Here is a 15,071-nt window from a genome sequence, read left to right as displayed (position 1 = left end):
TGCCTCGCCATGCAGTCCTGGAAGTCAATTTTGGAAATTAATATTTAATGGAATTAATAATCTAGGTGATTTGGATCGAACGTGTTAAGTTCCGCAGGAGATCCAAGTCTAAACCTAAAAGAACAAATAAATTAAACTTTGGATCAAACGTGTTAAGTTCCGCAGGCGATCCAAGTTTAATTTAAAAGAACACATGGTAGCTAGGAAAAGGTTCAGACCTTTGTACAAAAGTTTTGTACAGTGAAACCATTAGATTTTCCGAATAGCAACCAACAATTATACTTTGTATCAGATCTCAGAGAAGGATCTCACAGAACTTGGGGAGTGCCCTGATGATCAAGGAGGATATTTTATCATCAATGGAAGTGAGAAGGTGTTAATTGCGCAGGAAAAGATGAGTACAATCATGTATATGTATTTAAGAAAAGGCAGCCAAACAAGTATGCTTATGTAGCTGAAGTTAGGTCTATGGCTGAGAATCAAAATAGGCCAGCCAGCAAGCAGCATGTTTGTCCGCATGCTCTCTTGTGCATGTGCAAAAGGGGTAACCTTTTACATGTATTTTCCTCTTGTTTTCCGTAATTTGTTTTTGGACATTTACCTCTTAGTTATGCTTATCGTTAAGATAGCTAAGTTCACAATTTTTTTGCCCAACAGGGTTTGATCCGGTAATAAGGATGAGGGACCCTCGGTAGTGGGGAGGGGGGGTCAATGACACGTGGAGGTCAAAGGTCAAGAGGGTCAACACCAAGGTCGCACCGAGCGGACTGACGGACCATCCCCGGACATCCGGCTGATCGGGCACCCGACCCGAGTCTCCCAGGCGACCGGACGAAAGACAACCCGACCATGAGGCAGGTTTCCGATGCTCAAGGTAAAAGAGTCTCTAAGCCGAGCGGTCGAGTCACAGGGCAAAAAGGCGCAATCCCATCCGAGCACACGAGCAGGGCTTTCCCGCCCAGTCTAAGGTACCGGAGCATTCTCAAAGGCTATGAGCGCCGAGCGGCTAGTCCGCTCGGCCCGGAGATAAGTAAGGGCGCAAAGAGACAAAAATGACAACTGGTAACTTCGTACTCGAGACACCTACCGCCGACAAACAGCATGGTTGGCGGCAGGAGTGGACAGAGTATCGTACGGTGGAAGCTTCCACCGTCACATCCGGGATATGCTCGGACGATTGCGGAATAGCGTCAGACATGCTTTTCTGACACGACCTACTGAGGTATGTTTGAGGAAGCATGCACGCATCGAGAAGTGTGCCTGCGCCTCCCCGGGGTCCTATATAAGGACCCCCAGACTTCGACGGAGGTATGCAATCTTGATCACTGTAGCCACAGTAACGTTACTATGCTTCTTCGTTGCCTGACTTGAGCGTCGGAGGGTCGTCACCGGGAAACCCCTCCCGGCTCGATTTCTTTGCAGGTTCACCAGAGGTCCACCTCGACACCGAATGACAGCGGAGAGCGACACGTCCCCAGCGTCCGTCGACTCAGAGCTCGGGCATGATCAAATTGGCGCCGTCTGTGGGAACGCACCTAAATCCGAACAAAGATGATGGAAAAAGCTGGACGCCAACTCATGGTGACGCTCTCCCCCGAAGAATTAGACATGCTCATCCAAGCGCGGGCGACCAAGATAGTCGAGCAGCAGCAAAAGGCTCAAGTCGATCAGCTTGAGCAACAGGCAACGTCGGCATCAGGCAGTCGGGCGGCACAAGACGACCGGCCAGAGCAGCTCTCAATATGGGGCCAGAACAAAGGTCCGACCGGCACTCAGGTGGAAGCTCCGCCCGTCCCGATACCGTTCCATCGGGCTTTATTCCAAACGCTGTCAGAGGTCGCGCAGGCCAACCTCGACCGAGGATCTTCATCAGACGAAGCCCCCGCGCGGGATAATAGAAAAGGCAAGGCGCCAAGGACAGACTCGTCCCCCCGAGCGGATCAATAGGCAATTCTCCGAGGCCATCCTACGCGACCCACTACCGAGGCACTACATGCCCCCGGCGATCGGGCAATACAACGGGACCACTGACCCAGACGACCATCTGGGTAAGTTCGACAACACCGCCACTTTACATCAATATAAAGATGGGGTGAAGTGCCGAGTGTTCCTCACCACCCTTTCTGGGTCGGCACAACGGTGGTTCCGGAGGCTGCCAGACGGATCGATCACAAGTTTCAAAGAGTTCCGCACGGCGTTCCTCCATCACTTCGCGAGCAGCAGACGCTACCAAAAGACCAGCATCAGTCTGTTCGCCATCAAGCAAGGCGCGAAGGAATCGCTCCGAGCTTACATCCAACGCGTCAACCAGGTGGCTATGGACATCCCAACGGTCACCTCGGAAACTATGATGAACGCATTCACACAGGGGCTCGTGGACAGTGAATTCTTCCGATCGCTTATCTGAAAGCCGCCCCGCAGCTACGACCACATGCTGAACAAAGCCAACGAGTACATCAACGTGGAAGAAGCTCAGATGGCAAGGAAAAAGGAAGCACCAGCCGAGCCACCAGTCCATGCCGAGCGGAAGCCGCCTTCCAATTATCAACCACCGAGAGGACCCCGCGCAGAGATAGCTCGTCCTCATTAGCAAGCAAGGCCGCACACCGTCCAACAAGTAGTGGCCGATCGGCCTAAGCCAAAGGGGAAGGTATGGACTCCCATGTTTTGCTCGTTCCACCAATCCACCACACACAACACCTGAGATTGTCGGAGTCTCCCTCCAATCGCTCATCCCGTTCCCAAGAGTTATCGCCGCCGATCCCCCTCACCGGAGAGGCAACATCGGCACCAAGAGACCGGGCGGCGGGCAGCCAGAGAATCACCCGAGCGGCATCATCACCAGCCGCACAGAGCTAATCCCCGGGCGTCGTATGAACGACCTAGGCCGACCGCTCGGGAGGAGGAGAACAGAGGAAATGCCTCTAGGGGCGAGATCAACATCATCGCCGGAGGGCCGACTGGAGGTGACTCCAACAGGGCAAGGAAGGCGCACGCCAGGCAACTGACGATCCATGCGGTGGGCTGCAGCCAGGAACGGGCCCGAGATCAACTTTGGGCCAAGGGACCTCGAGGGAGTCGAAGTCCCGCATGATGACGCCCTCATCATCCGAGCGGTAATAGCTAACTATACTATTCACCGTATCTTTATTGATACAAGCAGCTCGGTCAACATAATCTTCCGAAAGGCCTTCGACTAATTGCAAATTGACCGAGCCGAGTTGCTGCCGATGACCACCCCCCTATACGGGTTCACTGGTAATGAAGTTTTGCCAGTCGGACAGGTCTGGCTGGCTATCTCGCTGGGAGAGGAGCCACTCAGAAGAACACGGACCATCAACTTCATCGTGGTCGATGCTCCCTCGGCGTACAATGTTATCCTGGGGTGACCGACTCTCAACGAGTTCCGAGCGGTCGTCTCAACCTTCTGCCAGAAGATCAAATTCCCGGTGGAAGATCAAGTTGGGAAGGTCCGAGGAGATCATCTTGCTGCTCGGCGATGCTATGTAGAGATGGTCCGAGCCGAGGCTAAATCCGCTCGGAAAGTGCCATGAGTCGAGGTAAACGCTATAGCCGAAAAGCCGCCTTCTCTAGTTTATGAAGAAAAGGAGGAGGTACGGATCCACCCTGCCCGACCAGAGGCCACTACTTTCATAGCGTTCGACCTGGAATCAAGCCAGAAAGAGAAGCTGATCAGATGTCTCCAAAAAAACTGCGACGTTTTCGCTTGGTCGACCCACGAGTTGCCAAGAGTTTCGCCAAGCATAGCGCAGCACGAGCTTCACGTCCGACCGGATGCTCGGCCTGTAAAGCAAAGGAAGAGGGACTTCAGTGCCGAACAGAATATCATCATCCGAGTGGAGGTGGAGAAGCTTTTGGAGGCCAACCATATAAGGTAGGTGCAGTTCCCGAGCTGGCTCGCAAACGTGTTGCTAGTCTCCAAGCCAGGGAACAAATGGAGAGTCTACATTGACTTCCAGGATTTGAACAAGGCTTGCCCGAAGGATTTTTACCCTCTGCCCCGGATCGATCAGCTGGTAGACTCTACCTCAGGGTGCGAGCTGATATGCATGTTGGATGCATATCAGGGTTACCACCAAGTGCCGCTCGCTCGGGAGGATCAGGACAAAGTGAGCTTCGTTACTGCGGACGGCATCTACTGCTACAATGTGATGCCGTTCGGACTCAAGAACGCCGGGGCTACCTACCAACGACTGATGAATAAAGTATTCCGGGAGCAGATCGGGTGCAACCTGGAAGTCTACGTAGATGATATACTAATCAAGTCACTCCGAGCGGCCGACCTTTTCACAGATATAGAGGAAACCTTCCAAACACTGAGGAGGTATGGAGTTAAATTGAACCCCTAAAAATGTCTGTTCGGAACAAAAGGCGGGCGCTTCCTGGGATATATTGTGACCGAGCAGGGCATAGAGGCGAACCCTGGCAAGGTGAAAGCGCTACAAGACATGCCGCCCCCCAGGAATCTGAGGGAAGTGCAACGCCTCACCAGCCGGATAACAGCATTGTCAAGATTCATCTCCAAGACAGCTGACCGGAGCTTGCCGTTTTTCAAGATCCTACGCCGAGCCACCAAATTTCAGTGGGATCAGGAGTGCGACCGGGCATTCGAAGAGCTAAAAGCCTATCTCAACTCACTACCTGTACTGGATAAACCAAACGTAGGCGAGCCGCTCCGCATATACCTGTCATCAACCGAGCATGCTGTCGACTCGGCACTGGTAAAGGGAGGCGGAGAAGAGCAGCCAGTGTATTTCTTGAGTCATATCTTAAAAGATGCTGAGTTCCGCTATACTGGTCTCGAGAAACTCACGTTCGCCCTAGTCCTGGCCGTACGGAGGCTCCGTCCTTATTTTTTGGCGCATACAATCATCGTAATGACGAACAGCCCGCTAGGAAGGGTGCTCCTGAATCCAGAAGCGTCCGGGCGGCTCATCAAGTGAACAACGGAGCTGAGTGAGTTCGACATTCAGTATCAACCCCGCTCGGCGATTAAGGCACAGTCCTTAGCAAATTTTGTGAACGAAGTGCAAAATCTCGAGCCTGAAGCTATGTGGAAAGTATTTGTGGACGGATCGTCCACTCGGCTCGGAAGCGGAATTGGCGTCCTGCTGCTCTCCCCTCAAGAAGAGCGGATGCACCTGTCCATCCGGTTGGACTACCGAGCAACCAATAATGAAGCGGAGTATGAGGCCCTCATAGCCGGCCTGTAGGCCGCGCGGCACGTGGGAGCTAGCCGGGTGACACTATTTTTAGATTCCAAGTTGGCTGCTCAGCAACTCTCAGGGACCTTCGAGATAAACAGCGCGAGGCTTAGGCTCTACACGGAGGCCTTTGAAAAGCTCAAGACCAGCTTCGTCGAGGTTGTCATACAGAAGATCCCCCGAGCTGAGAACCAGTCTACAGACGAGCTAGCCAAACTCGCCAGTTCAATTTCGCCGATCGTCCTCCAGCAACCAATCGAGCAAGTGTCCCTAGTGGCGCACGTCGACCGGATGGAAAGCCTCACATTCCCAAGCGATTGGAGAACATCTATAATAGAATTTTTGCGATCAGAGGCCACGCCGTCCGATCGGGAGGAAGCCCAGCTATTGAGGATGAGAGTCGGCCGGTTCACGCTCATCGGGGATCAACTCTACAAGAAGGTGTTCTCCCGGCCGCTGCTAAAGTGCGTCAGCTCGGAGGACGCAGAGTACATTTTCCAAGAGGTGCACCAAGGATCCTGTGGAGGTCATCCGGGCGGCAGGTCTTTGGCTAGGAAGATCCTATTGGCCAGTTACTTCTGGCCATCTCTACAGGAAGACGCCGCTCAGACAGTCGCTACTTGCCTTTCTTGTCAGAAGTACCACAATTTCTCCCATGGGCCTACGATAGAAATGAAGGCGTCCACAGTATCCTGCCCGTTCGACCAATGGGGCATGGATATCGTAGGGCTGTCACGCCCCCGGAGGAGTCCTTGTCCGAAGAAATTTAAGTAGCATCTCCCCTGTACGGCGGACAATCTGAAACTTTCTACACCACCATATACCTCAGCCACATGTGGCTGAAATAATAACAATAATAAAATACATCACACAACCATCCACGCAGTTAAATAGATAACAAACTAGAACAGGGATAATATGACTCAAAAACAACCCTACTCAACTACACTCATAAAGCTCAAATCATAACGAACTTACCTCTTCTGCCCTCTAGGCAGACATGTAGTAAAAACAAATCCGAATAAAAGTCATCCACAAGTAAAACAATCCATACAAGATCCAAAGTATCCAAAATGGAACAAGTCAGAACATAGTCTAGAAAAGAACACCAAAAGACAAATAACTATCCTCGTGGACTGCAGGGGACTAGCGACTGGAACTCCTCCGGACAGCATCAACCTGAAAATAGCAACGGAGGAGGGTGTGAGTCCAACACTCAGCAGGTACAACTGATATACATAGTAAGGAAATAACAACTAACACTAATCATGCATACAGTCTCCTGACGTAATGAAGGTAAATGCAAACTGAAATAACCAGGAGAATATTGTACTAACCAGGACCTGGTACAAGGATAAACAGTCTGAGAGGTATAGAAATCCTGTATGCATATCAAGCATGGGCATCCAACCAATATGCAGCAAATAAATGCAGCAAACACAATCACAAGAAATAAATGCATCAATGTGTATGATGCCAATGCAGTCATGGTCACCCCTGACGCCAGTCAGCTATCTCACACCCAATGGTGGGACCGAGTGGGTAGGGCTGTGACAACCATGCACTCTGCATCACTACTCCTGATGAGTGACTGAGTGGACGGGATGCTGTCGAAGTACACACATACTCCTACCCCAAATCATAAATGGGGGAGCGCAATGCTCTCATCTCCCGGTACACGATGACGGGGAGGGATCTCGACGTGCTACCACGCTGCAATCACACTACCCATGAGCGAACCAACGGAGCACCGAACGAGCAAACTAACGTGCTACCACGCTGCGTCACGCTACCCATGAGCATCACAACGGAGCACCGAACAGTGATGAAACTGGCGATGTGCTTGACAATAATGGAGCAATCTATCACACAATATGCAATCATGCGAATGGTGCATGACACTAAGCATGGTAATATACTGAACCAATCTATATACATATATGATGTGCACCATAATCAATAAATCATATCTAGGGTACACAGATCATATAAGGTATCACACCTAGGTTCTGAACATGGTGAAGCATGGTTATATCACTACCCCTATAAGCATGTATAATCAGGTAAGTAATAACATGAGATGCAAAACAAGCAATCAACCAAGCATATAACAGGTATCGGGTAGTGACTAACCGAAGCAAATAAGAAACATAATTATTGCTATTTGTTAACTTCACTACTATGCATATCAAAGACATAAAGTCAAAAGTACCCGCCTCCAATAAGAAAGTCCAATCTGATCCAAATCTGACGTCGAGATAATCGTCTCACGTCACAGTCCTGTGTTACCAATTTAAATATATTTTATTTAGCTATAATTCTAATAAATAGCTAAATAAAATCTCTAACCCTAATTAGGGTAAAACTTTAAATCAACACATACACATAAACCTAATTCACACATCAATTATTAAAGTCAATAAGGATCTTTACCTAATTTTCCTCTTTTCAACGATGGCAGCAGATCCGATCAAATGCTGGGTAGTGACATTAGGTCAAGTTGCTGCCCAACAGATCAACATTCCTAAAATCAGGCACCTAGCATAGTTTAAATGCCTAAATTCATAGTGAATTCCTCAACTAAATAAGACTAAATCAATGTTTACCCTAAACTTGTGCCGGTAGCTTTCTTCCTGTTGGCATCTGATGACGAAGAAGGATGACCCAATAGAGAGGTCTAAGGCACGACTTAGAGGGCTTCGACAGATCTAGGGCAGATCAGAAGGGGGCTCTGCCCGACAGTAAAGAACTAGGGCAGTGGTAGCCGCGGCGGCGCTGGGATCTCCACGGCAAGGGGTGGCGGGCGCCTGTGACTAGCTAGGCACGAGCACAGAGGAAGAAAACGGTGACCGGCGCTAGGGTTGAGGAGGAGCGGCGGTGGTGGCGTCGGCTAGGGCAAAGGCTGCAAATTGGTAGTGGCTTGCCCCGATCACTGGCATCAATGGCTTCAAGCGTTGGCAGCCGGCTATCCGCTGAGAGGGGCTAGGGCACGGTGGAAGCTCGGCCGAGGAGTCTCAGTAGCGGGCACAGAGGAGATCGGAGAGGGCGTCGGCGGCGTCGGCACCTAGGGCTCAGGTCGACGCTGCTTGGCACGAGGAAATGCACGAATCAGAGGGGAAAATGGCGTAAGGTTTCCTTGGCCATGGCTTTGTACACGAGGAAGAAGAAACCGCTCGATTGCGGTTAGGGTAGATCGGCGTCGGGCGCGCGGAGAAGAAGAATCGGGCACGCGGGGTTCGGCGCGGAAAAGAAACGGAGAAATAAAAGAAAAGTAAAGAAATAAAATAAATAAATAAACAATTCCTCGCTTAAATAGGGTAGCCTAAACAGGCTCTCCCGGGCCCCGTTTTTATCCCCGTTAACTCGTCCATACGAGCTCCGAAAAATTTCCAAAAATTTCGGAAAATTCCCTTATTAATATTCGCCTATTTTCAGTATTTTACATTCTCCCCCACTAATAAAAATTTAGTCCCCAAATTTCGTTATCTACCATCAGCAAATACTAACAACAGGTAAAGAGTATAAATGCTGAACGGTAAATTAAATCACATACCTCAAGTGAAAAGATGGGGATATCGAGCTCGGATAGTATCCTCGAGCTCCCAAGTAGCCTCCACATCCGAATGATGCTGCCATCCGACTTTAACCAGCCGGATAGTCTTGTTCCGCTACTGACGCTCTTTCCGGTCCAGAATCCGTACCGAAATCTCCTCATAAGTGACGTCAGACTAAACTGGAACTAAGATATCTGTCAGCACATGCGTCGGGTCGGGTACGTATCTCCTCAGCATAGATACGTGGAATACATAGTGCACGCCTGCCAAGGACAGTGGTAGTGCCAGCCGGTAAGCTACTGCTCCAATCCTCTCCAGAAGGTAAAACCAAAATCGGGGTCGACACAAATCTCTGCTTCAGCTCCTAAAAGCTGGTCTCGCAATCCTCGGACCACGTGAACTTCACGTCTTTCCTGGTCAGGCGTGTCAGTGACATAACTATGCGGGAGAAACCCTCGATCAAAGGTCTGTAATATCCTGCCAGTCTCAAGGACTGCAGATCTCCTGCACTGATTTTGGCTGCTCCCAACGGTAACAACCTCTATCTCCTGTGGAACCACGGTATACTCCTACTGGTGACCGTGTGTCCCAAACATCTCACATAAGACAATCCAAATACGCACTACTGATCTTCACATATAGATGTTCTCGTCGAAATATCTCTAGAACTATGCAAAGATGTGTACGTGATTCACCCCAGATCCGAAATAGACCAGATCTGAAATAGACCACAACATCATCAACAAAGACAATGGAAACCAATCCAAACATCCTAGAAATACCAGAAATCATCGAGTCCCTGAAAACATCTAAAGCTTCGCAAGCTCTAATGGTAAAATCAAGAACTCACAATGTCCATACTAAAGACACTCCTAACCATAAGACCTCTGACAATAAATCTGAAATCCAATCACCAATAATATAAATCACCAAAGAATAAATCCACCAATGTGAGAGCTACGCTCCATCACAGAAAATACCACATATGTGGGAGCAACGCTCTACCACAAGAAATCCTCAATATGTGGGAGCAACGCTCCACCACAACCAAATCCGTAATATGTATCTACAATATATACATAGGGGCAATACTCCACTACAAGCAATCCACAATAGGTGAGAGCAACACTCCACCACAAACATCCCACAAGTGACCAAGACACCTGACTATCCAACTAGAGACTGCACGAGATCACTCTACCCCATATTATTGTGGGCAGCCAAGGGTATAACAACCTAGAAAGAATATCAAATCCCTTGTCAACTCTCTCCACATCATAGTGGGTCACTCATTAGTAGAAGAAGTAGTTGACAAGGTGTACAACCAAAGACATAATGATAAACACTCAACATAGGTAGAATCATCATGAGACTACCAATAATGCACCTGACACACGTGCACACACAACTAGGGTATGATCAACATGATCCTCTAATTAGTACACACCCAACACACTCATAACACAGGTATAAATCAGTGTGATACTTCCAACAACTCATAATAGACACGAGTGTACACACAGAACAAACATAATCAACAAGATACCTCGAATATTACACTGAACACATCTGCATATATCACAACTCAGATTAAATCGATAAAATACCTCCAATAAAACACTCAAACACATGTGCACATTTCACAACATAGATTTAATCGACGAAATACCTCCAATAAACAATCAGACATGTATACCTAACCACTCCGGTATAATCTACTAGAAACCCACAATAATCATAACTGGACAAGTATACACCCACTACGTGCAATTTAAACCGTCTATCAAGAACTCCTACAATACATAATAATCATATGTACACACCTCATAGATATGCAAAAATCAACATACTTAATCCAATCAACCTGACATTCCTTATTTTACCTTCTATGTTATCCAAATCCGACACAATACTCAACCATTTTCATTCAGCCTTGACATTTATGAAAAATTGGTTACATTTAACACTTCAATAAAATTTATATCCTCAATATCTGAAACCATTACTAATCATTCATAGGGAGTTATATGATCAAAAATTTTTGCCAGGATTCACAAACCAATCCAATCATAATCAACCGGATATCATGTTCCATACATGTATCCATTATAATTGTAATACTTGAAAGAAATCCATGTAAATTCGAAACCATCTTATACTAAATATAGGTTTAGTACATCTTTAGAATACTGCTCAGTTTTCCCGACTCATACACTGTTTAGAGACATTTTGCTTCATGGAAATTTTAATAAGATTATATATATTTGAGAAGAGAAATGAATTTCTTGTATAAACAAACACAACGGTCAACGTATCCACTCAGCAGACCCAGAAAAATTTTCAACTATGACAACCAAAGGCAGCACAACAAAAATCCTACCAGTTCATTGATCCATAATCCATATAGAACTATCCGAAGGAATCCATCTTTATAGACACCAGAGCAAGTAACAACTTGACCCCCAAATAAATTGTCAAATAACTAAATCAGTTCATGGGTCAATTCAACACTAATTACATCAACTCAAACTAGAAAATGTCAACCCACATAATATCATATGTATAAATGTGTACGACCCAAAAGAAAAAGTCAGAATTCAAGAACATCAAGACACTCTCATTTTTATCCTCAAAAATATTAGCCCACATAGTATCAGATGAATAAGTCTCTACTCCCCATGAGAGCAAGTTAGCATTCAAAACATCAAATCATTATTTATCCACATATTCCAATATCAGAGGAAGCAAATATCAATTTTATCATCCTGTTAACTAACCACAACTAACCAGATTTATTAAAATCTCATAGGCACACTCAACCGTAAACTCTCTAGCACCCGATTTATAATCTGATCACCAACTATAATCATCAAACCTGTGAATATCATACATGACACTCACTATGTCACCATCAACAACAACCCAAATAATAGATCATCAAAATAGTTATCCACCAATAGATCATCAAAACAAATATCTAGTAATAGATCATCAGACAACCACTTAACATTTACTCTCATAAATCATTAGAAATCAACATATCACAATATCTGATCTCACAATATCCCTCAACCTCAAACAATTCTCAACAATGACCAAACATGATAACTCCCCAATGACCAATTTTCATCGTATCGGGTACCCTAATATCCAAAAGATATGAGTATAAAAACTCTACTGGCTAAGTCAACAAGAATATGTAGGTATCATCCATTACCCAACTAACAATAGCAGAGGCTGGTATGTGCCTCCATCTCCTACTAGTAGTAACAGAAGCTAAAACTACTGATGGTATGATATGAAAATCACCAGAGACTATAATCCTTGATCTCTATTAAGGTCAACCATGCTCAATGGCTAACCCATCACATGTAATATGTGTTACAACAACCAGACAGGTACTAAATAAAGAATGTTAATATATGTCACAAACTATAAAATTAAACATCATACCTATATGCCGTATGGAGATGTTCCATCGCTGTCCAGTCCCCAACTTCTGACCTCAAAATTTCGAACATGAAAATCACCGGAAATTCATATAAATCTGAAACGAAAATCCATAACATATACATAATGGAAAATCCGTGCAATCCCAAAATAACTACCCAGTTTGACTCGCAAACTTGGGCTAACCCAAATATCCAAAACACCAAAAGCAGGTAACATAACCCGCTCTGATACCAATAAATTGGTATCAGTTAAATCTCAAAAATCTGTAACACGAAAAACAACAAGTATCGCCAAACTTGGCGCTCTGATACCAAATAAATTGGTATCAGGTTATCCCAAATATCCAAAATATGAAAACAAAGGATCGTAAAACTGCGCTCTGATACCACTAAATTGTCACGCCCCGGAGGAGTCCCTATCCGAAGAAATTTCGGCAGCATCTCCCCTGTACGGCAGACAATCTGAAACTTTCTACACCACCATTTACCTCAGCCACATGCGGCTAGAATAATAACAATAATAAAATAAACCACACAGCCATCCACGCAGTTAAATAGATAACAAACTAGAACAGGGATAATATGACTCAAAAACAACCCTACTCAACTACACTCATAAAGCTCAAATCACAACGAACTTACCTCTTCTGCCCTCTAGGCAGGCATGTAGTAAAAACAAATCCGAATAAAAGTCATCCACAAGTAAAACAATCCATACAAGATCTAAAGTATCCAAAATGGAACAAGTCCGAACATAGTCTAGAAAAGAACACCAAAAGACAAATAACCATCCTCGTGGATTACAGGGGACTAGCGACTCGAACTCCTCCGGACAGCATCAACCTGAAAATAGCAACGGAGGAGGGTGTGAGTGTCACGCCCCAGAGGAGTCCCTGTCCGAGAAAAATTCGGCAACATCTCCCCTGTACGGTGGACAATCTGAAACTTTTCTACAAGCACTAAATACCTCAGCCACATGCGGCTGGAATAATAACAACAAAATAAACCATCACCACGCAATTTATATAAGTAAACAGAAAGATAATACCCTGACTCGAAATCAACCCTACTCCACTACACTTGTAAAGCTCAAATCCGAAGAACTCACCTCTTCTGCCTTCCAGGCAGGCATGTAGTAGAATAAATCCAAATCCAAATCCAAATCCATCGACATAATAAAATCCATACAATGTCCATAAGTAAAATAATCCAAAACATAACAAGTTCAAAACAGTCTAGAACAGAAAAGAAACCAAACGAAAACCAATCATATCCTCGCGGTCTGCAGGGACCAGCAACTGGAACTCTCTCCTGACAGCATCAACCTGAAAATATATCAACAATGGAGGCGGGGTGAGTCCAACACTCAGCAGGTACAATTGATATGCAAAGTAAAGAAATAACACCTAGCACTAATCATGCGTACAGTCTCCTGATAAAAATAAAGATAAATGCAAACCGAAGTAGACAGGAGAGAATCTGTACTAACCAGGACCCGGTATAAGGACAAACAGTCCGAAAGGTATAGAAGACCTGTATGCATGTCAAACATAGGTATCCAAACAATATGCAGCATATAAATGCAGCAAACACAATCACAAACAATAAATGCATCATGCATATGATGCCAATGTCATGGTCACCCCTGACGCCAGTCAGCCAACTCATAACAAAAGTGGGACCGAGTGGGTAGAGCTGTGACAACCGTGCACTCTGCATCACTACCCCTGATGAGTGACCGAGTGGACGGGATGCTGTCGGAGTACATACGTACTCCTACCCCAAATCATAAATGGGGGAGCGCAATGCTCTCATCTCCCGGTACGCTATGACGGGGAGGGATCTCTAACGTGCTACACGCTGCGTCACACTACCCATGAGCGGATCAACGGAGCACCGGAAGAGCCAAACTGACGTGCTACCACGCTGTGTCACGCTACCCATGAGCGTCACAACGGAGCACCGAACAGTGATGAAACTGGCAATGTGCTCAACAATAATGGAGCAATCTATCGCACAGCATGCGATCATGCAAATGGTGCATGTCACTAAGCATGGTAATATACTAAACCAACCTCTGGACATATAACAATGGGCACCATAGTGAATAAATCATATCAAGATATACTGATCAATAAGGTATCAAACCTAGGTCCTGAACATGTGAAACATGGTTATATCACTACCCATGAGCATGAAAAATCAGGTACGAGATCAATACGAGATGCAAACAAACAACCAATCAAACAGGTAACATGTATTGGGCAGTGATTAACCGAAACAAATAAGAAACACAATTAATGCAACATGTTAATTTCATTACTAAGCATATCAAAGACAATAAGTCAAAAGTACCCGTCTCCGAAAATAGAAAGGTCCAATCTGACTCCGAGATACTCGTCTCGCGTCAAAGTCCTGTGTTAAATCGCACAGTTTAGCTAATTTAATTATAAACAAATAGCTAAACTAATTTCTAATCCACTGACCAGTTAGGGTTAGTTTCATTAACCCCAACTACACCGTTATACAACTTCTAAACCTAAATCAATAATTATTGCTAACACAACTAGCAATAATCTAACACAAAGATCAAAACCATAAACCTTACCTCAATTCAACCGCTGATGGAAGTCACAAAGTTGTTGCCCAATTAGGATTGTTTACAGCCAGCAAAGATAAATTACTGCTGGAACAAAACGAACAAACCAAAACAGTAATTAATCCACATTCTTAAACATACAGAATTTCCAACCAAGCTACACCTCACCGTGGATATGACCAAGGCAGAGAGCACTAGGGCAGTGGCGTCGGCTAGCACAGAAGTAGTGGCAACCGGCTCT

General features: G+C 45.8%; 1 pseudogene; it reads left to right on the top strand.

The window, feature by feature from the left end:
• Positions 1-15,071, top strand: part of LOC121997705 — a 74,352-nt pseudogene that overhangs the window by 33,738 nt on the left and 25,543 nt on the right.

This window comes from Zingiber officinale, chromosome 1A, assembly GCF_018446385.1.
Source record: "Zingiber officinale cultivar Zhangliang chromosome 1A, Zo_v1.1, whole genome shotgun sequence".
NCBI classification, from domain to species: Eukaryota; Viridiplantae; Streptophyta; class Magnoliopsida; order Zingiberales; family Zingiberaceae; genus Zingiber; species Zingiber officinale.
The sequence above is the reverse complement of the archived record's forward strand: the minus strand, read 5'-3'. Positions and strand labels throughout refer to the sequence as shown.